Below are 6,503 nucleotides of genomic sequence, written 5' to 3'. Positions count from 1 at the left end.
TAGTGTAGTTTGTTCTCATGTTCCAGGAATTTGGCCATTTCATCTAAATTTTCAAGTTCGTTGATGTATAATTGTTCATAGTATCCTCTTGTGATTTCTTCTGTCTTCAGGGTCTGTGGTAATGACCTCCCTCTCATTTCTGATTTTGTTGATTTATATTCTCTCTCTTTTTTTCTTTGTAGCCTTGCTAGTGGTCCGATGATTTTATTGATTTTCTCAAAGAACCAACTTTTGGTTTTATTGATTCTTTCTATTGTTATTTTGTTTTCCCTTCGTTTAGCTCTACTGTAATCTTTGTTATTTTTCTTCTTCTATTTGCTTTGGGATTAATTTGCTGTTCTTTCTCAAGTTCCTTTCTCAAGTCCTTCTTGAGAAGGACTTCCTGAAGTCCTTCCAGTGAGCAGTTAAGTCCTCAATTTTTGTACTTTCTTCTTTTTAATATAGGCATTTAGGGCAATAAATTTCCCTCTCAGCACATTTGCATCCCATAAGTTCTGATTTGTTGTATTCTCATTTTCATTCATCTCCAGATAGCTACTGATTGCTCTAACAATTTCTTCTTTGACCTGCTGGTTGTTTAAGAATGTTTTATTTAATCTCCATATATTTGTGAAAGTTCTGATTCTTTGGTGCTTATTGATATCAGCTTCATTCCATTGTGGTCAGAGAAAGTGTTTTTAATAATTTCAATGCTTTTAAATTTATAAAGACCAGTTTTGTGCCTCAGGATATGATCTATTCTGGAGAATGTTCCATGTACACTAAAGAAGAATGTATATCTGGGGTTTTGGGGTGTAATGACCTATGCATGTCTGTTAGGTCTAATTCATTTATCAAATTGTTTACCGTCTCTATTTCCTTGCTGACCCTCTGTCTGGTTCTATCTATAGAGTAGAGTGGAGTATTGAAATTTACTACTGTTATTGTTGAAACGTCTGTTGCTCCCTTCAGTTTTGCCAATGTTTGTCTCATGTCCTTTGGAGGTCCCTGATTGGGAGCATAAACATTTATGATTGTTATTTCTTCTTGGTGAATTGTCACTTTTATCCTTCTTTGTCTCTTGTGTTGTGTTTACATTTAAAATCTATTTTGTCTGATGGTAGTATAGCTACTCCTGCTTTCTTTGTTTACAGCCTGCTTGGAAGATGTTTTCCCATCCTTTCACTTTCAATCTATTTGTATCCTTGTGGCTAAGATGGGTTTCTTGTAAGCAGCATATAGCTGGATCATATTTCTTAATCCACTCTGCAAGTCTCTGTCTTTTAGTTGGTAAATTTAATCCATTAACATTCAAAGTTATTACTGAAAAGGCATTTCTTGAATCCACCATGTTATCCTTTGCATTTTATTAGTCAGATCTATATATTCTTTTTCCTCTTTCTCATTTTATCCTTTAAATTATCCTTACTGGTACTTTTCAACTCTGTGCCCTCCTCTAGACCTCCCTCTCCTGTCTTTTTTTTTTTTTTCAGCCAGCAGTACTCTGTGTAGTACTTCTTGTAAGGCTGGGTTTTTTTCTTGACAGTCTTTCAACATTTGTTTGTCTATGAAAATTTTAATCTCTCCCTCCGTCTTGGAGGTCAATTTGGCTAGGTACAGAATTCTTGGCTTGAAGTCTTTCTTTTTCAGGATCTTAAGTATATCATACCACTGCTTTCTTGCCTCCATAGTGCCAGTTGAGTACTCCAAACTCAGTCTTATGTGCTTTCCTTTGTATGTAATAGATTGCTTTTCTCTGGCCACTTTCAGGATTTTCTGCTTCTCTTCAACATTTGACAGACTGTTTACTATGTGTCTTGGAGTTAGCCTGTTTGGATTTATTCTATTTGGAGTTTGCTGGACTTCTTTGATTTGCATATTTATGTCCTTTGTAAGGGTTGGGAAGTTTTCCCCTACTATGTCCCCAACTAATTTTCCTAGCCCTTTACTGTTCTCCTTCTGGGACACCATTGACTCTTATATTTATGTGCTTTGTTTTGTCCATCATTTCCCTGAGATCCAGTTCAAATTTTTCCTTTTTTTTTTTTTTTTGCCATTTGCTCTTTTGTGTGTTTGCAATCAGTTTTCCTGTTCTCTAGTTCATTTATTCTTTCTTCTGGCTCTTCATATCTGCTGTTGTGTGTCTGTAGTGTAGTTTTGATTTGGTCTGAAGCATCTTTAATTTCTGCGATATCTGCTATTTTTCTATTTATTCTTTCAAATTCCTCTTTATGCTCTTCTAGTGTTTTTTAGTGAGGCATTTTGCACAGTAGTCTTTAATATTTTTTTCTTAAAAAACCTTACAAAAGAGAAAGGAATGCAATGTATTGCAGCATATTGACTGCACTAAAGAGGGTTTTATAAAATTTTATAAAATTTATTAAAGATAAAATTTAAAAAGATTATAGAGGAAACAATGTTAAAGGAAGTACAAAGGAAGGAAAATTTTAAGTCAAAGGAAAGCACTGGTCTAATAGCTTGTTTCTCAATGTTTCTCAAAGGATAGAATGTAAATTAGAAAAACTGTTTTGCTCTATCACACAAAACCAAATATAAAGAAATGAAACTTTAAGTATTCCATCTAGATATATAAAAATGTGTTTTGACAAATAGAGTGATTTTATGTTGGTAAAGACGGTTATTTTTCTAAGCTGCTTCTTTATGATTATTCTAATTGCTGTCTGATGGAAAATGCTAGGAGCTACAATTGCAACAGTTGTAAAAAACACTATATTAAGTCCGAATATTGTTAATCTAGTAATTGATATTTTTTGAATTGAAGTTTTGGCAAGTTTAGATCCTTTATTTAAAATGATTTTTAAAATATGGGCAGTGGGGTGTGGTCTAACCAATAACAACATTAATAAGAAAACAGAAGTGACTAGTTATACAATCCAGGGATAGTTAATTTAAGAGACTAAGAATTAAGGACAAAACCTTAACTCATCCAGAAATTGGAGGTTACGTTGAGCTGAGAGGAAAGTCTTGGATATGTTATTACTTACTCTATTTACAGTACTTGGTTGAATGGCATATTTATATCAGAAATCTTAGAATTATCTTTATATATTATTAAATTTTACAAATCTTATCTGAAATCCAACCATCATTTATTCTTCTTTTTAGTGTTCTTTCTAAGAATGCTTATACTCTCTCATCAGTGGTCTCAAGGAATCTTTTCAGCGTAATTATTTCCCAAGAAAAGGAAATTTTACTTTGAACATTAAGATACATTCATGGTTATGCCATATTTATTAAATGGCTCTTGAAGTATTTGGTCTTTGGTTGAAGGTAGAAGATAGACATATTGGTTTGAGGGGAGTTATCTACAAAAATCTTTCTGTAAATCACTCTTCTTGAGAAGTTCAACTTTTTTGGTATTTGTCCAGGTTTTCAAGAAATTGTTAAAAAATTTTCACATAAGGAGCTAGACCAGTCTTCTTATAATCTCTGGTTCTGTATTTGATGTCAGACTTAGCTTTATTCTCTTTTTCCTCTTCATTAGTGGAAATGGTATCCAGTTCATGGCAGATAGAGCTTATGATTGGAACAGAAAGTGGATCAGACTAATTCACATTCTGTAAATCAATAGGAAACAGAAATGCCACCTATTTTAGGAAGACTACTAAAAGGGCTCTTCAGTAAATTATTGGGTCTTTTGCTAACATTGATATTCAGCTGTGGAAAACAGTACTGGAATATAATTTACCATTCCAGCCAGAACCCACATTTGTTATTTTTGATATTCTGGCATCTGCTGGCTACTTCAGATACTCCCAATGCTGAAGTGAACTGTGATGCTTTTGGAAACCTTGGTGAAGTTCCTCATGAATGGTTTCATGAGCCAGAGCTATAATCTTATCCCAGCTTGATTTATTTTCAAGAATATCTTGGTTGACCAAGGCACAGTCTTCAAAGTATTTTTAATTGTGCTTATAGACTTAAATTCACCAAGGTGAATTTTCTTTTTAATTTCTTGACCACCCTCTAGAAGACTCAAATACTCAACTATCCCAGAACATCCTGGGGAGGACAAATTTCTAACTGATTCCTCACAGACCCAACAATGAATGCCTCTCCTTCCAGAAAATACCCAGAGACGATGCTTAAATTCAAGTCCTCCTTCAACGCTTGCTCGATGATGTGGATGGCTATTGTCATGAGGGTCCAACACTTAGAACATATGTCTGCAGAACTACAACATCTCCTCACATCATCATAGTCTGTCATATCAATGTCAAACACCAGCTCTTTTCCCTGAGACTGGAAAGCTCCCAGCTTCATGGTATTGTATTGACTAGGTCTGTGGGAATACACTGCACTTATGTCAGTCATATATGGATTCCTTTTCTGTATCTCCGTTTCCAGCTCACTCTGGTTGTTGAAGGATTGGTAGCAAATGTAAATATCATCTTTCAAAGTGAATGAAAATTCATGGTGTTGAAATAATTTATCACTCCACCATAGTTGAGCCAGCAATAGTACACTTCTAGTGTCTTCTTGATCTCCTTTATGCCATTAGCCATCCCATTGATTTTATTTAGTAGAGTTATATGAATATCTTTGATTAGTTGTTCCAAAGTCTGTGTCTTCTCCAGTGTTTTAATTTGATCATTAGGTTGTGCTTTATCTGTCCGCATCTTGATATGCTTGTTGATTGTCTTTTGCCTTCGAGGCACGTAAATATCTTGATAGGGTTACTTTGGAAGGTGATTTCCTTCAATAGTCTAAAGCTTTGTATTTGTGTGATGGATGTGGTACAGGATGCAGGGCGTTGGGTGGGGCACAATGGGTGGTAATGGGTTGCAACGCAGGTATAGACTGCATTGGTGCCTGTGAGCATGCGGTGTGGGGCGCAGGGTTGTGGAGGTACAGTACGTGGACCATGAGAATGGGGTGCATTGCAGGCATGCCTTGTAGTGCAGGAGCAGGGTGTGGCATGGGGAACCAGAGGTAGGGTGCAGTGGGAGGTGGATGGGGGCGGCTGTGGGGATGCATGGGGCCTGGTGCACAGGCAGGTGTCCTTTGATTTTTGTATGTCATAAATTTTTTTCCTCTTTTCCTTATTGAAAACTCCTTTTCTGTATAATTGATCTTTTGTGATCTGACTCATCCCTTTTTCATTGCTGTTTCTTTTATTTTTAAAATGTTTTCTGCGTGGTTACCCTGGGGTTTGTATTATACAACCTACATCTGTAATCTACTAATTTGAAGATATGTCAACTTATCCTCAACAGCATACACGTTCTGTGGTCCCATATCCTTGTGTTTCCCCTGTTTATGTTGTTTTTGTCCTACATTACCTCTTTTTACTTCACTTTTGTCCATTATCAGACAAAATGCTTCTTTCTTGTTCCATTGTATTCTGACTCTTATATGTATTAAAGAACAGAGTTGTATATTGAAGATACAGTACCACTGGGTTTTGCATGTACCCTTTTAATTACACTTACTGAAGATCTTCATTTCTTCACATTACTCCATCCACTTTCTCCTGTTTTTCCTTTCAACCTGCAGAACTCCCTTTATTAATTCTTTTTTTTTTTTTTTTTTTTAAAGAGAGAGGGAGGAAGGGAAGGAAAGACAGAGAAGGAAGGAAGGATGGAAGGAAGGAAGGGAGGAAGAAAGGGAAACATCTTTAAACATTTTCTTGTTTTATTATATTTTGTTTGTTTGTTTGTTTTTTACATGGGCTGGAGCCGGGAATCGAACCGGGGTCCTCCGGCATGGCAGGCAAGCACTCTTGCCCGCTGAGCCACCGCGGCCCGCCCCTTTATTAATTCTTGTAGGGCTAGTCTTTTGCTGACAGACTCTCTCAATTTCTGTTTATCTGAATATTTTAAACTCTCCTGGTACAACATAAACAGTGACTCCTATTGTAACTGATAGGCTATAGTTAATAGTACAACTGTAACAAATGTACCACCCTAATATACTTGTTATTAATAAGGTGGTATATAGGAACTTCATATTTTATGCATGAGTTTTCTGTTAACCTACAACTTGTCTAATTAAAAAAAAGTGAGGGGGAAGGCTTTGTTGACTCCTGAGAGAGTCCAATTTGGGGAGTAAAACAGAATAGAGAATGATCTGCTGCCGCGGAATATGTTGAAGGCTTTGTTGCCACACCATCACCTTTCTATTCCCTCAAACTTTACAGCCCCACAGGAGAAGATAAGATCATCCCTGGGCAGGCCACTCCTTCTCTATGCTACTAGGCCACCTCTGCTGCTCAGTCTTGTCAGAGGGCAGACAATCAGCTCCCTGTTGCTTCTTCATCTTTTGGCCACAGCATGACAATTGTTTGGCTCCACACAATGGAAATTCACCTGAGGTGGCATTAAGAAGCCAGAAGAGAAAAGGAAAGTGCTTTTATTGTGGAAAGATCATGACCACAGTCCCTTGAAGGGTAGACCCATTGTGAGGTCCGGACCCATTTTCAGATTGATCAATTGCTCAGCAGAATTCCAAAGTTCAAGATCTCAGAAGGTGCCAGATTTAATCATGTGCACATGAACTCATGG

At 36.6% G+C, this 6,503-nt stretch overlaps 1 pseudogene; it reads right to left on the bottom strand.

Moving 5' to 3' along the window:
- Positions 1-3,301: 3,301 nt before the first annotated feature.
- On the bottom strand, positions 3,302-4,505 carry LOC143656772 (DNA primase small subunit pseudogene; annotated as a pseudogene).
- Between the last annotated feature and the right edge of the window lie 1,998 nt (positions 4,506-6,503).

This window comes from Tamandua tetradactyla, chromosome 15 (assembly GCF_023851605.1).
Source record: "Tamandua tetradactyla isolate mTamTet1 chromosome 15, mTamTet1.pri, whole genome shotgun sequence".
In the NCBI taxonomy this organism is placed as follows: Eukaryota; Metazoa; Chordata; class Mammalia; order Pilosa; family Myrmecophagidae; genus Tamandua; species Tamandua tetradactyla.
This window is presented reverse-complemented; position numbering and strand designations above follow the sequence as displayed.